This window comes from Salvelinus sp. IW2-2015, linkage group LG27, assembly GCF_002910315.2.
Source record: "Salvelinus sp. IW2-2015 linkage group LG27, ASM291031v2, whole genome shotgun sequence".
Classification (NCBI taxonomy): domain Eukaryota; kingdom Metazoa; phylum Chordata; class Actinopteri; order Salmoniformes; family Salmonidae; genus Salvelinus; species Salvelinus sp. IW2-2015.
The window spans coordinates 29,462,996-29,483,060 of record NC_036867.1 but is presented as its reverse complement, the minus strand read 5'-3'; the positions used below and the strand labels follow the sequence as shown (position 1 = coordinate 29,483,060).

The 20,065-nt window shown below is 45.7% G+C and overlaps 1 long non-coding RNA gene and 1 pseudogene across 1 annotated transcript in view; both read left to right on the top strand.

Moving 5' to 3' along the window:
* Nucleotides 1-14,483, top strand: part of LOC111953920 (zona pellucida sperm-binding protein 3-like) — a 45,544-nt pseudogene extending 31,061 nt beyond the window's left edge.
* The window catches only part of LOC139023115 (uncharacterized), a 227,590-nt gene that overhangs the window by 92,194 nt on the left and 115,331 nt on the right, over nucleotides 1-20,065 (top strand). The gene's annotated exons all lie outside the window — the stretch shown is intronic.

Here is a 20,065-nt window from a genome sequence, read left to right as displayed (position 1 = left end):
AAAAAATCTATTAAAATTGAGTTAAAATGAATGACAACCAGGGATCAATGGCGGCAATTTTAGAAAACCATGCAACTTTCATTCAGATTGCAGTGAAGTATTGATTCAAACTAGCTTAAAGTAAATCTTTTTTTTWATCTATCTAAACAATTTCATTACATCTCTGAAAGTAGAATAAAGTTAACTAAAGTATGTATAGCCACACATTGATTTAATGCGCAGTATGCCCTATTCATCATAAAATATGACAGTATAATTATTTGTTACTGCCTTATAAGAGAAGTGTTTTAAATCATCATGTCCATAGCTCAGTCCATTGAGTCTGACCGTAGGTAGGCACACACACACACACACACACACACACACACACACACACACACACACACACACACACACACACACACACACACACACACACACACACACACACACACACACACACACACACACACACACACACACACACACATACACACACCCCTTAGACAAGGCTAAGGGATCATCCATAAGAAAGTCTCTCTGCAGGTGTCTATATCTTGGCAGTGGTTTTCACTCCCGCAGGAGCGATCAATATCTTCCAACAGCTACCTCAGACCCCGAGACACTCCACACAAACTGTTTTTCATATACAGGATATTATTAGACAGCCACAGTGAAATGTCAAGATCTTTAAAAGGTAAATATCTCTCAAATGTCACCTGGAGGGTTTCCAAAATTATTTTCATCCTCATTGTCAAGATCGGGGCTGACATTAGGAATGAATGATTTTTCTGCCATGGGTGATTTCTCAGAGTCATTTGTTTCTGTCGTGTTTTCACTGATCGTTGTGGTGTGGTTGTTTGCATTCTAATGGCTGTTGTGGAGCAGGAGAGCAGGGCAACTGTTTGACTGTTAGGCTTGTGGGGGCTTTGAGATGGCTTTGATCTCAAACACTATGTGGAAGCGGAGATCACAGACAGTGGATGGAAAATAGGCAATACCTAAGGTAACTAGTGGTTATCACACGTACTGTAGGCTATAGGTTGGTGTAGGTGGTGGTTTAGGATAGGGTTGACCGACATGCCTGGATTAGGTTATAGTCTTGAATTCATCCCCTGATGTATGTGCTTGTACTTACATGGAACTAGAATTAAACTTGAACTTTGTCTGGCCATGTGAGACTAGGAAAGCTATACATACAGCTCAAAGCCGGTCCTGTACAGTATTGTTATACCATCGAACCAAGCCGAGCTGGGGTGGCCTGGTTACATATCCACCATAGCAGCTGGAACGTTCTGGAAAGGACAATATGAAAAGAAAATGGTTTGGGTCATCACAGTAGTGTGAAAAGGGTATTGGACTGGCCCAGGTAGGTTAGCCTGGATCATAGGGAAACAAAAAATATATACTAAAATCTACTGGGAAAGTAGCTCTGCCTTGCGTTAGTGTTTCATCCAGTTTCCAGAGTAATCAAAAGATCAGAGGAAATGTGCCCTTTCACACTCAATATCATCTCAAATAGCAACCATTGTCACGTAGATTTGTTTTTCCCATCACAGATGATGTCTATTTTGAAGTTGTTTGTTGTTTGTTTGTTTTTCGTAACTGAAACATCTGTTTTGGTCTCCMGTGTGACAGACAGCTTGGCACAGAGCGAGGAAGGCAGCGGCGGCTTCACCAGGCAGAGAGTCTCCTCTTCGCCAACCCTGGAATTGTGGGTAATGATGAGGCTCCCATGGGAGATGTGGATGTTGCACTGTACCAGCGGTTCTGTCATAATGGTGGGTGTAGCTGGTGTATGCAGTCAGGCGCAGGAGAGCAGAGAATTGGGAGCAACTTTACTCAGAATAATGAATGGTGCAAGGTAAAACTCTACACTTGCCCAAACACACGAACATCAACTTTTACACACGGGCAAAAAACAGCACCCGTCGAAATAACCAGTCACCAACATTACTGAACATGACATAAAACAATCCCGCACAACACCATGGGGGAAACAGAGGGTTAAATACATGAACAATAATTAGGGGAATGAAAAACAGGTGTGTAGAAACAAAGACAAAACAAATGGAAAATGAAAAGTGGATCAGCGATGGCTAGTAGACTGGCGACGCCGACCGCCGATCGCCGCCTGAACAAGGAGAGGAACCGACTTCGGCTGAAGTCGTGAAAGGTTCTGATGATGTCACAGCGTCGGGAGGAACACAAACAATTAACGCTTGAAAGGTTTGTTTGATGGAAGCCAAAAAACAAGGAAACCATGGTTATAGCTTTTGCAGGGTTTCTCAACCGCTCATTTTATGATTTGAAAAGAATATGATAGAGACACCTTGATTAAAAAAAAAAATCATGTTGATTATTACTGTATGATCCCTTCAGATTTAGACTACAGCTCTTCACTGTTCACCACAGCTATGTAGTATTACTCTTGCGAAAGAGATCTTCTGGCAGTATTTTTTTTAAAGATTGCTAAATTAGTATAGCGGCCAGCTTGTCACGATCGTCATATGGTGAAAAAGAGGAGGACCAAGGCGCAGCGTGATAATGATACATCTTCTTTTATTGAAGACGAACACGAAACGAAAGACACTATACAAACTAAACAAAACAACAAACCGACGAACGTGACGCTATATAAACAGTAAGTGCAGACACAAGCAACTTACACATAGACAATTACCCACAACCTACCTAATGACTATGGCTGCCTAAATATGGCTCCCAATCAGAGACAACGATAGACAGCTGTCTCTAATTGAGAACCAATCCAGGCAACCATAGACTTACATAAACACCTACACTGAACACAACCCCATGAACTCTACAAACACCCCCTAGACAATACAAAACACCCTAGACGAGACAAAAACACACAAACATCCCCCATGTCACACCCTGACCTAAAATAATAAAGAAAAACAAAGATAACTAAGGCCAGGGCGTGACACAGCTATCTAAACTTGTAGTAATCATGGTCGAATTACCAACCAGGGGGCCCCCATTGATTTTGTTTATCACTCTCACTCATATATCATGTTAAAAACTGCAAACATTGCTCTCCACCCTATGGCAAAATGTGTATAATTGCAGGAAATTGTCTCTGAATTTTTAAATCTCTGCCCGATGGCAAAATGAGTAGAACTGCATGGAATTAGTTAAACAATTTCAAAATGTCACTCCTCCCCAAGGCAAAACGTGTAGATTTGCAGCAAACTTGCTTAAAAACTACAACATGTTCTCTACGCCCCATAGCAAAATGTGTAGAATTGCAGGAAATGAATTCTAAAACTTGAATTCTTTCTCTCCGCTGTCAAGAGACGTGCCGCTAAAAGGTTTTACTCGCAAGGTTGGGCAAACAAAATTTCACTTAGGGCCTTCAAAAGGTTAGGGCCGGCTCTGACTAGATCTGTGGGTATGGATGTGTTTTTTTTGGTTGTGGCCCCCAGCACCATCAAAGTTGCCCATCCCTGCCCTATATAGAAGGATACACTACTTTTTGACAAGAGCCCTATGGGCCCTGGTCAAAAGTTCTGCACAATAAGGGTGACATTTGAGACGCAGCCCTAGACTATAGACAAAAAACACATTCCATCTTTACATCAGTCTCCTTCAGATAGTTTACAATTGGCTCATTCATCCCCCTCCTCTCCCCTGTAACTATTCCCCAGGTCGTTGCTGTAAATGAGAACGTGTTCTCAGTCAACTTACCTGGTCAAATAACGGATGAATAATGAAAAAAAAAAAGATATGTAAGCAGAGCCAGTAATCCACAAAAAACATCAAGTTATGTGAAAAGGGGAGGGAATAAGAGCAACACAGTGGAAAACCATTAGACATTTCATAATTTCCCTCCAGACGTGATTGAGCTGGATCGGCTGAGAGTTCAAAACACTCTGGACGGGAGGCAGTCATCCATCTTGACTGATTATGTCATTTAGATGTAATTGCAAGCCCCTAGGGATCGCTTTTCCACATATGCAGGCAGCGTGCACAAAGACCCACACACACAAACAGCATATTGCATTGCACTCACTCACTGGCTATAACATTTCTGTTTACCCTCACAAAGAAAGTTAAATGTCCCATGCACATCCGCCGACTGCTCCGTTTCATGGGTAATCAAATTAGAGTTGGTTTTCGATACATCACTGACAAATTGTTTATTAAACAAACGGGGTTCGGTTGCTATATAAATGACAGCGATTCAGTGGGGAGCACGAGGCATAAACCTTGCTCTGTTGTGTGTGTGTGTGCGTGTGCGTAGGGGATTTTTGTATTTATACATTTTGGGATTTCTTTGTATTTTACCCCCTTTATCTCCCATCGCTGCAACTCCCCAACGGGCTCGGGAGGCGAAGGTCAAGTMATGCATCCTCCGAAATATAACCTGCCAAACCGTGCTTCTTAACACCCACCCGCTTAACCTTAAGGAAACACCGTTCAACTGACGACCGAAGTCAGCCTGGAGGCGCCCTGCCTGCCACAAGGAGTCGCTAGAGTGTGATGAGCAAAGTAAAGCCCCCCTGCCAAACCCTCCCCTAACCTGGACGACGCTGGGCCAATTGTGCGCCGCCCTATGGGACTCCCGATCACGGCCAGTTGTGACCCATCCTTGGATCGATCCCGAGTCTGTAGTGACACCTCTAGCACTGCGATGCAGTGCCTTAGACCGCTGCGCCACTCGGGAGGCAGGGCAAGAGATTTTTTTATATACAGTACTGACCACAATAGTGTATCACATTTTAAATGTGAAATAATTTAATTTGTCAATACTAGGTTACAGCTGAGAAAACAACTTTTAACAACAAAAGTTTTGGTTTGTATGGTTTTCACAATGGTTATCCCTAGCTCTCTTCTACACACAAGGAAGTGTATAGGTCAAGCCCTGGTTCAATGACCACACTATTGTCCACTGCTTGAGTCAGCGTCACCTGTCAATCATCGCATGGAAAATGCCTTTAGAATGTGATCGGTCTGCTGCTCCATATAATCTCTAGTATTTGACCTGTTCAGATGGAAAACCTTTCACTGCATCCCAAATGGCACCCTATTCCCTATAGAAGTGCACTAATTGACCAGGACCACCCTGCTTTGTTTTGTCTCTATAGTAAAGAGATACAGTGCATTCTGATTCAGACCCCTTCATTTTTCCCACATTTTGTTACATTACAGCCTTATTCTAAAATGGATTACATTATTTCTCAATCTACACACAATAAAAAACTGAAATACCTTATTTACATAAGTATTCAGACCCTTTGCTATGAGACTCGAAATTGAGCTCAGGTGCATCATGTTTCCATTGATCATTTTTTAGATGTTTCTAACAACTTCATTGGAGTCCACCTGTGGTAAATTAAATTGATTGTACATGATTTGGAAAGGCACACACCTCTCTATATAAGGTCCCATAGTTGACAGTGCATGTCAGAGCAAAAATCAAGCCATGAGGTCAAAGGAATTGTCTGTAGAGCTCTGAGACAGGATTGTGTCGAGGTACAGATCTGGGGAAGGGTACCAAAACATTTCTGCAGCATTGAAGGTCCCCAGGTACACAGTGGCCTCCATCATTCTTAAATGGAAGAAGTTTGGAACCACCAAGACTATTCCTAGAGCTGGGCGCCTAGCCAAACTTAGCAATCGGGGGAGAAGGGCCTTTTCGTCATGGAGATGACCAAGAACCCGATGGTCACTCTGACAGAGCTCCAGAGTTCCTCTGTGGAGATGGGAGAACCTTCCTGAAGGACAACCATCTCTGCAGTGCTCCACCAATCAGGTCTTTGTGGAAGAGTGGCCAGGCGAAAGCCACTCGTTAGTAAAAGGCACATGACAGCTCGCTTGGAGTTTGCCAAAAGATTGAACTCTTTGCCTGAATGCCAAGCGTCACGTCTGGAGGAACCCTGGCACCGCTCATCACCTGGCCCTACGGTGAAGCATGGTGGTGGCAGCATCATGCTGTGGGGATGTTTTTCAGCGGCAGGGACTCGGAGACTAGTCAGGATCGAGGGAAAGTACAGAGAGATCCTTGATGAAAATCTGCTCCAGAGAGCTCAGGACCTCAGACTGGGGCGAAGGTTCACTTTCCAACAGGACATTGACCCTAAGCACACAGGCTTTGGGACAAGTTTCTGAATGTCTTGAGTAGCCCAGCCAGAGCCCAGAATTGAACCCGATCTAACATCTCTGAAAAGACCTGAAAATAGCTGTGCAACGATGCTCCCCATCCAACCTGACAGAGCTTGAGAGGATCTGCAGAGAAGAATGGGAGAAACTCCCCAAATTCAGGGGTGTGAAGCTTGTAGCGTCATACCCAAGAAGACTCTAGGCTATAATTGCTGCCAAAGGTGCTTCAACAATGTACTGAGTAATGGGTCTGAATGCTTATGTAAATGTGATATTCCAGTTTTTTTTATTTTACTACATTTCCAAAAACCAGTTTTTGCTTTGTCATTATTGGTTATTGTGTGTAGATTGATCAGGGATTTAAAAAAWATATATATTTTAGAGTAAGGCTGTAAGGTAACAAAATGTAGAAAAGGGGAAGGGGTCTGAATACTTTCCGAATGCACTGTACGTAGGCTACCATTTAGGAATCTGTGTTGTGTAACATTAGACCAAGGATGCAAACCAAATGGCACCCTATTCCCTATAGAGTGCACTACTTTTGACTACATAGGGAATAGGGTGCTTTTTGGGACACAGACCAAGTCTAAACTATCAACCTGCCTCTGTCAGCACCATATTACGTCATTGCACCATTTTGCTAAGTGATACAGCAGCTATGCCGGAGACTGAGAATATTATTTTAGTGTGTATGTGTGTGTGTGTGTGTGTGCGCCTGCCTGCTTGAGGCCCTGTGTGCATGTGGTCTGGTGTGGTCTGCAGGGATGTGGTGTGATGCACATCTTTAATAACAGTACATTAAACCTGTGGTTGAACAGACCCTTCTTCTCTGCTAATCTGCTGGAAATTGAGTCTGATGGCCCGTGAATCAGAGAGCCTTGTTGTTGTGATAGAATGTCTGTGTCGAAATGAGTCTGTTCTGAGGGCAAAAGGGGGTGCAATTCAATATTAGGAAGGTGTTCCTAATGTTTTTTTACACTCAGTGTACAGTAGATCATTATATGGATAATTCCACATGATATCACCAGGGGTGGGGGTGGGGTGGAAGGGTCTACAGTTGGGGCTATGGCATACAATAACAGTATCTACTGCATACAGATAGATAGACCAACATTTTGTCATAAATAGTAAAGAGAACAGGTCCCAATACCGAGCCCTGCGGTACACCTTTCTTTATTCCAGGAAACTAGACTTAACACCATCAGAAATCACACATTGTGTCCTGTCTGACAGATAATTCTCAAACCACTTGCAAGAAGCCTGATCCAGGCCTATTTCAGTCAACCTTTGAATGAGAATGTGGTCATCAGTGTCGAAGGCCTTGGAAAGGTCTATAAATAAGGCAGCACAATGATTTTTATGATCTAAGCAATTTAACACATCATGTAAAACAAGCATAGCAGCTGAAACGCTGCTACTGTCTGTCCAGGGATAAAACTGGATTGGTGCACATTTAGAATAGAGGGAGAAGTTAAAAAAGTTCCAGGGATTCTAAAACTTTGGAAAGGCAAGATAATCTGGAAATTGGATGGTATTCATCTAATTCAGATGATCTCTTCCTTTAGGGATAACAACAGAAACAATTGAGCMCTGGTCAAAAGTAGTGCACTAAATAGGGAAAAGGGTGCCATTTGGGATGAACCCATTGAATCCCCCACTGGGATGACCAGCAGACCAGCACCTGGCAGACCTGCCCTCTCTCTCTCTGTTATCCTTCTCTCTGCACCCAGAGTAAAACATCATCCCTCTGCCCCTCCTGTATCTCCATTGTTTGTGCAGTCTCTCCCTTTCTCGCTTTCTTCCTCTCGTTCTCTTTTTCTCTTTCTCTCCTCTGTCTGTCTGTCTCTCTCTCTCTCTTCATCTCTCCCTTCTCTCTCTTTATCTCCTCCCCTCTCTTCTATAGTTTTCTTCCTCTACCTTTTAACCTCTACCTATTCTCATTCTCCATCAGATTCTAACCAAAATGAAAAACACACCCCCAATGGAACATAATACAAGATAATTGTACAGTGTATCAGTGTACAGTGACCATAAAGCAAGCAGCTATGTGAATCATGCTAATGATTGTAAAATAACATAATCACAGATGCCAAGACTGCAAAGGAAGTCACTGGGAGAGGATARTGTGATAAAATCCTCACAAAATCCAACCATGTCCCAACCAGCCTCCACATTTTGCAATCACCGTTGCGGAATGACGATGAACAAGCAATAAACCTGCTAATCTTGAACACTTCTCTCTCCCCAAAGCAGAAGGCTATAACTCCTTCTGTCTCTCCTACACATCCTAAATGAGTATCATAACCGTTACCCATATGTTCCACTGTAGAGCAGTGGCAAAATCACCTAATTTCTGACTTTGCGAGGTTGTATTATACATGTGTATTACTGCTGGTCTATATGAGCGTGTTGGTGTTACAGAACATCTGTACTGGCTTCCATCCCATTTACATCGTCCACACACAGACAACACTTTTTGATGAGGCTCATAACCGGACAGTGCCAATGCTACTGCTACACTGTGTCCATGTGATATCTGAGTAGGTGTAACATGGAATTAAGTATAGAACCCATATATTGTAGGTGCATTTTAGAATCTCAATCAAAAACACAACTTATTCTTGTCTTTCATTATTTCTTATTGTCGAGAAGGAACCTGCAAGTAAGCATTTCGCTGGACGGTGTATGCCATACAACTAATAAAAAAACTTTAACTTGAAACTTCATATCGGTGACTATCCCTTGGAGTGCAAAGTCAGACAAGGTGGGTCAAGTGAGGAGCACAGTGCCCTCCTATGGTCAACAGCTTTCCCCAATCCCCGCTCTCTCATTTAATAAACACATGAGCAGCTGGTTTGCTGGTGCAGCAGAGTGTGGGTGTTTGTGTGTGTGTGTGTGTGTGTGTGTGTGTGTGTGTGTGTGTGTGTGTGTGTGTGTGTGTGTGTGTGTCGGTGTGTGGGGGGGTTGTTTCATGGCTACCTGCTTCCTGCGCTCCCCCTTCAGCTCCAGATGGGCCAGGCTTATTGGAAAGCAGAGTCATAGAGGTTGCAGGCCTATCTGGAGGCCCTCAGGGGCCAAATTAGCGGCTCCCCAAGGGCCACATTAGAGCGCTGTTAACTAATTGATGAGAAATGGACCAAGGGGAGCTGACTGACAGACCGGGGCTCAGACTCAGACTGCATCCAAATGGCAACCTCATTCCCTTATAGGTGCACTGCCAGACTGGATCAGGGTGCCATTTGGGGCAGCCTCAGACTCATTCCGGGCGTATAGTCTCTATTCCCCCTCTGTCTTTTTTTGTTTGCCTGCTGATCCGGAGATAGCCAGTTCCTGACAATGGGGCTTTTCAGGTGGGATGTATTTTGGGGGAAAAAACGGCTGAGGAAAGATGGTTAATGTATTCCAGTATTTCAACGCAAAGGTAGCTACGGTATTGTATTATGAGTTATGGGAGATTGGGTTTGCTAATCTCTCCAAGAAGAATGTTTCTTTCTCAGAATTTCCCATCACGACGAGTTGGTGTGTGTTTGTGTGGGGATTCTGTGTGGCCTGTTTGGTGTGGCTGTGTGTGTGCTGTGTGTGTGTGTGTGTGTGTGTGTGTGTGTGTGTTGTGTGTGTGTGGTGTGTGTGTGTGTGGTGTGTGTGTGTGTGTGGTGGTGTGTGTTGTGTGTGTGTGTGTGTGTGTGTGTGTGTGTGTGTCTTTAAACCTGAATCATCTTCACACAACAAGACTGGGTTAGCCTGTTGAACTGAAGCCTAGAGAACATTTGCTAATATTACTTGCCATTCTTGAATACCCATCAAAGCATTTTTCTATTTCTTTACAAGCAAATTAACAAGGGTAGAGGTCAGTAAGTGAGGAGTTTTCATATTGGAATTCAACCATAAAGACTGGGGCCATGTTCTTCCTGCCCCTTAGGTGTGATTGACAGGTCTGTTGACAACCCATTAGGCTCCAGATGAGGCCTGCTCACTGTCCTCCACCTCCTCCTCATGCACGCACCACCGGGAACGATCATAAATCACTAACACACATACACATGAAACAAGCACACACACACGAATACACACACACGAATACACAACACAACGAATACAACACACCCACACAACACACACACACACACACACACACACACACACACACACACACACACACACACACACACACACACACACACACACACACACACCACCACACACACACCACACACACAACAACACACACACACACACACACACACCACACACCACACACACACCACACACACCACAATCAACCCCAGTCCACATCTCAAGGCCCTGGGCACTTGGATCATCTGACGTGGACGTTTAAGATCCCCGTATAAAGGCCAGGCTTCAAACCCCCAGGGTGTGGTGACTTTTGCTCATAGGGCTCATAAAACTCTATTTTAAAATGAAAAATCTATATCCATTCTATGACCAATAAGCACACTATATACTCAATTCATGTCACAAATCGTACGAGTATTCGAACACAGCTTATAAGCAAAAGTCAGTCATACTGAGGGTGCATCTCAAAAGTGTAGAGTCCTTTCATGTCCTACCCTCTATGAGTGACAGGAGACAAGGAAAGAAAACCATGAAAGAGTACTGAGACACACCCATAATTTTGTGCAACTCTTCGGGCTGCAATTTCATGAATGACAAGTGGAAGGAGACAGGAGCAAGCTCACAGATTCTGCTTTAAAATGAAATGTCATTGAATCCACAACGGACACTATGTCAAAAATCAGAATGAGGTTGAGAGTAGATTTGGTTGGGTTTGTTATGCTTGTCTCATTCAGGTCATCCAGTGATGCTCAGAGTTAGCTTTTTCCAATGCCATCACATAATCAAGAAACATCTAACTTTGTCAGCTATGGTCCACAGCAGCAAGCAGAAGAGCTTGTGAGCACAGGCTCAAGGTTACCCACACAAGACCTATTCAGGCCTTTTCAAACACCTATGCCATTTGAACAAAGGATACCTGTTCAAATCCCTGTGCAAACTGAGCATGGGAAACCTGCACCATCTCCTATACAGTTTGAATATAGAAACCTGTTCAAAAACCAACCCAGGTGCCTGTAAAATATGAACCTCAACAGCCTGCCAGAAATCAACAGGCGTTTCAACCAGGGAAACCGCCTGTGCAGGGCCGAGTGAAGTTTGAGCTGAAGAATCCAGTGTCTGTGACCAGTGTAGCGGTCCAGTACAGGCAGGACGTGGTTCAGGTGGAGGTCAAGCAGGATTTCCTAGGGAATGGTCAGTTGATCCGACCATCTGATCTGACCCTGGGAGGCTGTGCATCCAGAGTTTTTTTACCCCTTTTTCTCCCCAATTTCGTTGTATCCAATTGGTAGTTACAGTCTTGTCTCATCGCTGCAACTCCCGTACGGACTCGGGAGAGACGAAGGTCGAGAGTCGTGTGTCCTCTGAAACACAACCCAACCAAGCCGTACTGCTTCTTGACAGAATGCCCACTTAACCCGGAAGCCAGCCACACCAATGTGTCAGAGGAAACACAGTACACCTGATGACCGTGTCAACCCTGCCCACCACAGGAGTCGCTAGTGCGCGATGGGACAAGGATATCCCTGCCGGCCGAACCTTCCCCTAACACGGACGACGCTGGGCCAATTGTGCGCCGCCCCAAGGGGTTGCTGCCCCTTGCGATAGAGCCTGGACTCGAACCCAGAATCTCTAGTGGCACAGCTAGCACTGCGATGCAGTGCCTTAGACCACTTTGCCACTCGGGAAGCACCATACATCCACAGTTTGACCATGCTGACCAGAAGCTGCTGTTTGAGACTGAGCTGCTAGGATATAGGAGCATGCTAATGGTATGTTTGGGCCTAGTGTGTGTGTATGGGGAATTTGTACAACGAATAGTTCTCTTCCATAATTGTTGCAAGCCACAAAAGAACACATGAATTTATTTAGTTTGGAATGAGAAATGGAACAGAACATCTGTAGATTCCAGAGTAACTGTCTTTGTACAAGGAAGAGTGGAATTGATGCTTAGTGGTGTTGTAGTACAATATGTAGTGCTGGAAAGTGACTTTGTTTTCTTTAGAGAACAGAGGATGTACTCATCTATATCTTTACCCTTATCTACACACCAACACCAGTTTACGGCACTCCCATTGTAAGAACAAATGATGCTGAGGTTGGAGTTGAATGCCATTATCAAAGGTAAGGACTTTTATTTCATTCTCACTTTTCAAATGTTTTCCATGTCATGCTCAAATGAACACAACCCTGGCTCTGGCTGTAAAACGTTTGTATCCATCAGGAAGCACAATGTGACCAGTAATGCTCTGAAGCCTACCTAGGTTCCCTTTGCCTCCACCAAGGTTGCAGAGCAGCAGCTGGTCTTTTCTCTCATGCTCATGACAGGACATAGGTGAGACTACACCTTTAAAGTTGACCTCTGCCATTTTGAGTTATAGAGTACCACTGTATCAGTCATAATACCCATAAAACCTAGCAGTCAAACAGGGAAATGGTTCCAATCATTTTCCCCATAGGGCATTTTTGTGTAGGCTTACTCTGCCATGACGTTTTGATAACGTTAACTCTCTCTAGGACAGTCACTTTTATTAATATATTCTCCTGTATTTACCCCCCCMAAAAAATGTTTTTACGCTAATTAGCTGCTAATGTGGCTATCATAAAGCACTACAAATGAAATGACGATCTGGACGAGACTACCAAATCAAGGCAAAGGTAAGCATCTCTAGATTAACTATCTAATGATAGCTAAATGTAGTAATGAATAAATTGGCCAAATCTCTTTATATTGACAATTCTTTGTACTGTCTTGTGCAAGTTTGAAATTGACACAATACCTCTTAGCAAAGGTGTCAGCTAGAAATGAAATGCAGGACCTTGTAGTTTTGCATGATGTCTACATTGATGCTAATTAGCATTTTAGAATCTGAGAGTAAATAGAGCAGAATATATAGATAAAAGTAACCTTATCCGAGAGAGATTTGCATGGCTATCAAAACGTCACATAGCCCTTGTTTTTAAGTGTTTCTAAAATCCCCTATGGGAAAAATGAATGGTGGAAAACAACTGGAACCATTTCCCTGTTTGACTGCTAGGTTTTATGGGTATTATGACACCTCCATTGTGAGGCTCTATTGCTGCTATAGCTTTTCTTCTCATTCAGATGACTGGCAATTTGAGAGGCCCTCCAGTGTCTACTTTCTGGGGCATGTCATGAGCATTGAAGCCTCCATTATCCAAGCCCACCATACAACTCTCCATGTCTACGTGGACAGCTGTGTGGCTATGCTGGCCACTGAACCTAGATATTCCTTCATTGAGAACCATGCAGGTTCTCAATGAAGAACCGTGAGCGGTGCGTGTGTGTTCCCCTTCCAGCTTACCGTACTTCTGTATATTGTGAATGTAAATTAAACTTTGTTTTTATTTCATCCCATCAGGTGTCTTACTGATGCAAGACAGACAGGCTCCAAGTCCCACTTCCTGCAGCAAACCCAGGATGACAAACTCTAGTTTCAGCTTGAGGCCTTCAGGTTCCACCAAGATGAGAGGAGCTTTGTGAGTAACGATACATTCACCTGAAGGCCATTTTATTTTTAGTCTGTATGTACTGTACTCACCTGTCTTGTTCATTAGGCACTAAATGGAAGAAAACGAACAGGGGGAATACCTGGACTTGTCCAATAAGAAACAATGACTTTGATTTTCTGTTGTTTACTCTAATGAACACAACCCTGTACAAGTAATATCTCTCCTACCTTCCTATAGATGTACATCACGTCATCTGAGAGCAATGTCGGCCTCTGCTTCCATTGGCTCAGAACACAAGGCTTGCTCGTTTACTACAGAGGGAAACCGATTTGTCTCTGGGGATTGAGTTTATACTGCACACAACTATAATTCTGCAAACCTGGATGTTTATATATTGGATTTGTATAGAACTAGGACCCAAAGCTATACATGGTTTTAATTTTTTTGCATTTTTGCATTGTTTTATTTCCTCTAAGGTGGGTTTCAGAAGGTGGGGATGACCTGGTGTGTGGCTGCTGTGACTCCACCTGTGGCCTGAGAAAGGGGAGGAGTCTGCCGACTGACATTGTATTCTACCAGAGTAATCTTTTAAGTTTATGATTTGATCATCAGTGCTAGTGGTGCTTTTCTATCAAGTGGAGTCTAGCTTGCATCTCTTCCCCATCCGATTGTGTACACAGACTGATTACTGTTTCACAACAGATAGATGGGAAGCGGAGACTGCCCTCAGTCCCATCTTAGTTCAGGATTCTGACTGGCTACAGATGAATGAGTTCCCTGAGGAGCAGGCGTCTCAACTAGAGGTCAACTACCAGCGCACAACAGATGACTGACTTTTGCATTGGCTGTAGTTGTTCACTCGGGCTCACCTTAAGGAAACATTTAGCAATGGTGAGTAAAAATCTGTGTTCTTATTGGACATGTTAAGATAGCTCCCTATTTCAAAATGTTTCCCACTAACTGAAGCTTTGAGAAACTGCTAAAACCCCATGCTACATGCTAGAGCTTGTAGATATGCATTTGGACAAAAATTCTGTATTACTCAGTTGATGATAAAGTTGTATTGTATTCTGAGTGAAGTAATTGAACTTCCTTCCTCAGGCGTGTCTCTCATGGGTATACTGCCGACTGCTGTGGGAGTGGTCTCGCTCACTGCACTGGCGACATTGCTGTATTTGCGGCTACGCAAGACCCACAGGCAACAACCAGATTGCGCGACTGAGTTTGGTTTATCCAAACGTTACATTACTGATTTAACATTTGACAGGTAACTAGTAACTCACTGATTACTTTCAGAAAGTAACCTAACCAACCCTGAACACAATATACACATTTACTTGACCAAATCCCTTACATGAACTGTATTCAAAGTTGCCATGGCCATTACAAAACAGTTACATTCTGACCCAAGGATTGCCTACTGTAGGCTAGCCTGGTTAAAACAGACTGAAACAGACTCACTCAATGGTGAGCACGATGTTCCGTCTGGTTTAACCAGGCTAAGGCCAGCCCTGATCCCAGTCATCACTATTACATTGTGGTTTGATGAAAAACATGCCGTCTGGTGTTTCATGTTCGGCGCTGTCATCACCCACGGCTGTGGTATGAAAGTATGTGTATATGGCCGCTGCATACCAACGTCATGGAGCAATATATATTCAACGATCTGGGTGCAATAACAATGTTCTGGGTGCAAGACATGTGACAGGTCTTTGATGTGTGGCTGCCCTCTGGGTCATGTATCCTGTTAGGCAAAATGGCTGATACACACACGCATTCAAATTGAGACGCACACACACTCTTATACTCTCACTGTTTAACTTGTCAATTTTGCACCCCCACAAAACAATAACAGTTTGACATCTGTGAACACATTCGGGCAATAACAGTACAGTGATGCACTGAATTTATTCTCAATCATTCAAAGTCTCTTTTCTCTCTGGCCTGGTCCTGACCATCTCTTTGGCTTAAGCCTTAGACCCTCCCTTTTGTGTTCACATGTCTGAAAGGACTGGATAGGTGAAAGTTGTATGACACACACTATCTAAAGTCTCGTTCAGGCCCTGCTTTTGTCCCGTTCCAGTGGAACTTCCAGGGGTGAGAGAGATTCAGGAAACTGCTGTCATGTGGCCTGCCGATGCTCCATTAAACATGTCTTTCATTACCCCATACTCTGTAGGGTCAGCCCTACCCTACCAATCAAATACCCAGCCGGCAAGCACGAGTATGCGTGTAGAGCACACAACACATACACACACAGCCGCCAGGCCTGTACACGGGAACAAACACCCTATTAAAGTGGGGCCTTGCATATTACTGTAATAAAGGCTCACAGTATTGCATGTATGGTCTTTTTAATCATGTCTATTTATCTTCCAAGGCTGGGAAGCAACAGTTCATGATAAGCACCGTGTTTCATGAATTCACCGCCTCTGGTACTGTAAGAAAGATGGCAACCGCTAGAAGGAAAATCCATCTTGTTGGATTATCATTTTTATTTATTATTTAACCAGTTAAGAACAAATTCTTATTTACAATGACAGTCTAGGGACAGTGGGTTAACTGCCTTGTTCAGGTGTAGAAGGACAGATTTTTACCTTGTCAGCTCGGGGATTTGAGCTAGCCCACCACTCTAACCACTGGGCTACCTGCCGCCCCAGGAATTTTAGCTCTAAATTGTAGTACACTAATAAAAACAATGGAATTAATCTTCATGTCAGTCCATTTTAAGATTAACCAAGCTAGCCTAGGCTAACCCTGTGACAATGTTCGTTTGGTAATGGTCATGGCAATTTTGAAAATATGGTTCTGTAGTAAGTGCTTTTGTGAAGTAAAAGTGTATGGGCTGTGTTCAATCCATATAGCGGAAGTACAGCGTGATTGAAACGTAAAGGCAATGTTCCCGCCTTAGTGGAGACTGCATTCACGGTAACCGCTGCATGTCGGCTCAATCGTAAATGACTTCAACATTTAAATTGCGCAATCAGTAAAACTTCAGCAATACAGATTGAATACGGCCCTATATTACGTTTTAAGTGTCGACTTGTAAATGTTACCGGGGAGCGGTGGTACTGCAACCAAGCTCATTGGCTCTTTTGATTTAGCTCCAATCTGTCACGTTCCTGACCTGTTTTCCTTTGTTTTGTATTTATTTTAGTTGGTCAGGGCGTGAGTTGGGTGGGTTGTCTATGGTTGATTTTCTATGTTGGGATTTTGTGTTCGGCCTGGTATGATTCTCAATCAGAGACAGCTGTCAATCGTTGTCCCTGATTGAGAATCATACTTAGGCAGCCAGGGTTTCACTTGTGTTTTGTGGGTGTTTGTTCCTGTGGAGGTTTTTGTTGCCACACAGGACGGTTTCGGTTTTGTCACGTTGGTTGTTTTTGTATTTTGAAGTGTTTTGTTGACTTTCATTAAAAGAATGAACACTAACCACTCTGCGTTTTGGTCCACACCTTCTGTCAGCGAGGACAGCCGTAACAGAAACACCCACCACAGACGGACCAAGCGGAGTGGAGAAGGGCAGCGACAGCAGCAGAGACAGACAGAGGAATGGACATGGGAAGACGTCTTGAACGGCAAGGGTTGCTACACATGGGAGGAGATCCTGGCTGGAAAGGATCGCCTCCCATAGGAACAGCTGGAGGCAGCGAGGAGAGCAGAGGCAACCGGAGAGAGGAACCGGAGGTATGAGGGTACACGGAAGCCCGAGAGGCTCACCCAAAAATTTCTTGGGGGGGAGCTAAAGGGGAGTGTGGTGAAGCCGGGTTGGATACCTGAGCCAACTCCCCGGGCTTACCGTGGAGTGAGAGGGCGTCATACTGGTCAGACACCGTGTTATGCGGTGGAGCGCACGGTGTCCCCAGTACGCGTGCTTAGCCCAGTGCGGGCTATTCCACCTTGCCGCACTGGTAGGGCTAGGTTGGGCATCGAGCCGGGTGCCATGAAGCCGGCCCAACATATCTGGCCTCCAGTACGTCTCCTCGGGCCGGCGTACATGGCACCAGCCTTACAGGTGGTGTCCCCGGTTCGCATGCATAGCCCAGTGCGGGCTATTCCACCTCGCCGCACGGGCAGGGCTACGAGGACCATTCAACCTGGTAAGGTTGGGGAGGCTCGGTGCTCAAGAGCGCGTGTCCTCCTTCACGGTCCGGTATATCCGGCGCCACCTTCCCGCCCCAGCCCAGTACCATCAGTGCCTACGTTACGCACCAGGCTTCCAGTGCGTCTCCAGAGCCCTGTTCCTCCTCCACGCACTCTCCCTGTGGTGCGTGTCTCCAGCCCAGTGCCTCCAGTTCCGGCACCACGCACCAAGCCACCTGTGCGTCTCCAGTGCCCTGTAGGCACTGTTCCTTCTCCCCGCACTCGCCCTGAGGTGCGTGCCCTCAGCCCGGTACCACCAGTGCCGGTACCACGCACTAGGCCTACAGTGCGCCTCATCCGGCCAGAGCTGCCCGTCTGCCAAGCGCCATCTGAGCCATCCGTCTGCCCAGTGCCATCTGAGCCATCCGTCTACCCAGCGCCATCTGAGCCATCCGTCTGCCCAGTGCCATCTGGTGCCATACATCTGCCAGTGCTATCTGAGCCATCCGTCTACCCAGCGCATCTGAGCCATCCGTCTGCACAGCGCCATCTGAGCCATCGGTCTGTCCCGAGCCATTAGAGCGCCCGTCTGTCCCGAGCCGTCAGAGCCGTTCGTCAGTCAGGAGCCGAGAGCCATTCGTAGTCAGGATCTGCCAGAGCCGCCAACCAGACAGGATCTCGCAGAGCGCCAACCAGACAGGATCTGCCAGAGCCGCCAACCAGACAGGTCTGCCAGAGCCGCCAACCAGACAGGATCTGCCAGAGCCGCCAACCAGACAGGATCTGCCAGAGCCGCCAACCAGACAGGATTGCACGAGCCCAGTCAGCAGGATCTGCCAGAGCCGCCAGTCAGCCAGGGCTGCCAGAGCCGCCAGTCAGCCAGGATCCGCCAGAGCCAGCCAGCCAGGATCCGCCAGAGCAGCCACCAGGATCGCAGCCAGCAGCCAGGATCCGCCAGCAAGCCGCCAGCCAGGATCCGCCAGAGCAGCCAGCCAGGATCCGCCCAGAGCCAGCCGCCAGGATCGCCAGAGCTCAGCAGCCATGGACCAGCCAGAGCCCGTCAGCCAGCCATGACCAGCCAGAGGCCGTCAGCCAGCCATGACCAGCCATGCCAGCCAGAGCCGTCAGCCAGCCATGACAGCCAGAGCCGTCAGCCAGCCATGACCAGCCAGAGCCGTCAGCCAGCATGACCAGCCAGAGCCGTCAGCCAGCCATGACGCAGCCAGAGGCCGTCAGCCAGTCGGAGCTGCCGTCCCTCAGTCGGAGCTGCCGTCCCTCAGTCCGGAGCTGCCGTCCCTCAGTCCGGAGCTGCCGCCTCAGTCCGGAGCTGCCGCCCAGTCCGGTGCTGCGCTCCGTCGCGGTGCTGCCCCTCAGTCAGGTGCTACCCCTCAGTCCGTTACTGCCCTTATAGGAATAGTGGGATTGACATGAGGGTGGATATTGGGAGGAGGCCACGGAAGCGGGGTTGACTATGGTGGGGTGGGGACACGACCAGCGCCAGAGCCGCCACCGTGGACAGACGCCACCCAGACCCTCCCCTAGACTTTGTGCTGGTGCGCCCGGAGTTCGCACCTTAAGGGGGGGTTCTGTCACGTTCCTGACCTGTTTTCCTTTGTTTTGTATTTATTTTAGTTGGTCAGGGCGTGAGTTGGTGGGTTGTCTATGGTTGATTTTCTATGTTGGGATTTTGTGTTCGGCCTGGTATGATTCTCAATCAGAGACAGCTGTCAATCGTTGTCCCTGATTGAGAATCATCTTAGGCAGCCAGGGTTTCACTTGTGTTTTGTGGGTGTTTGTTCCTGTGGAGGTTTTTGTTGCCACACAGGACGGTTTCGGTTTTGTCACGTTGGTTGTTTTTGTATTTTGAAGTGTTTTGTTGACTTTCATTAAAAGAATGAACACTAACCACTCTGCGTTTTGGTCCACACCTTCTGTCAGCGAGGACAGCCGTAACACAATCACGGAGAAGCACATTGTCTGCTGGTCTTTGCTCTAAAATCTAACCTATTCATATATATATATATATATATATATATATATATATATATATAAAAGGCTGATAAAAAAATGGGCTCACCAGCCAATAAATGACATTAACCAAATAACCGGTTGTATTACAGGTCTTCTTCTACTGCAGTCATGCTGCACATCATATCAATGTGATTCCTGAGATGTTTACTCTCCACACTTTAGCCCTAGTTGTCGTCCTGAGGCGTCGTGTGGTCGAGACATAGGATGTGAATCTGAAAGTTGCTGTCAGTAGGAAGGATTCTTTCCAAACAAAGGATAGTTAACATCAAGTGGTCATGGATGGCTTTGAACATGGATGGGA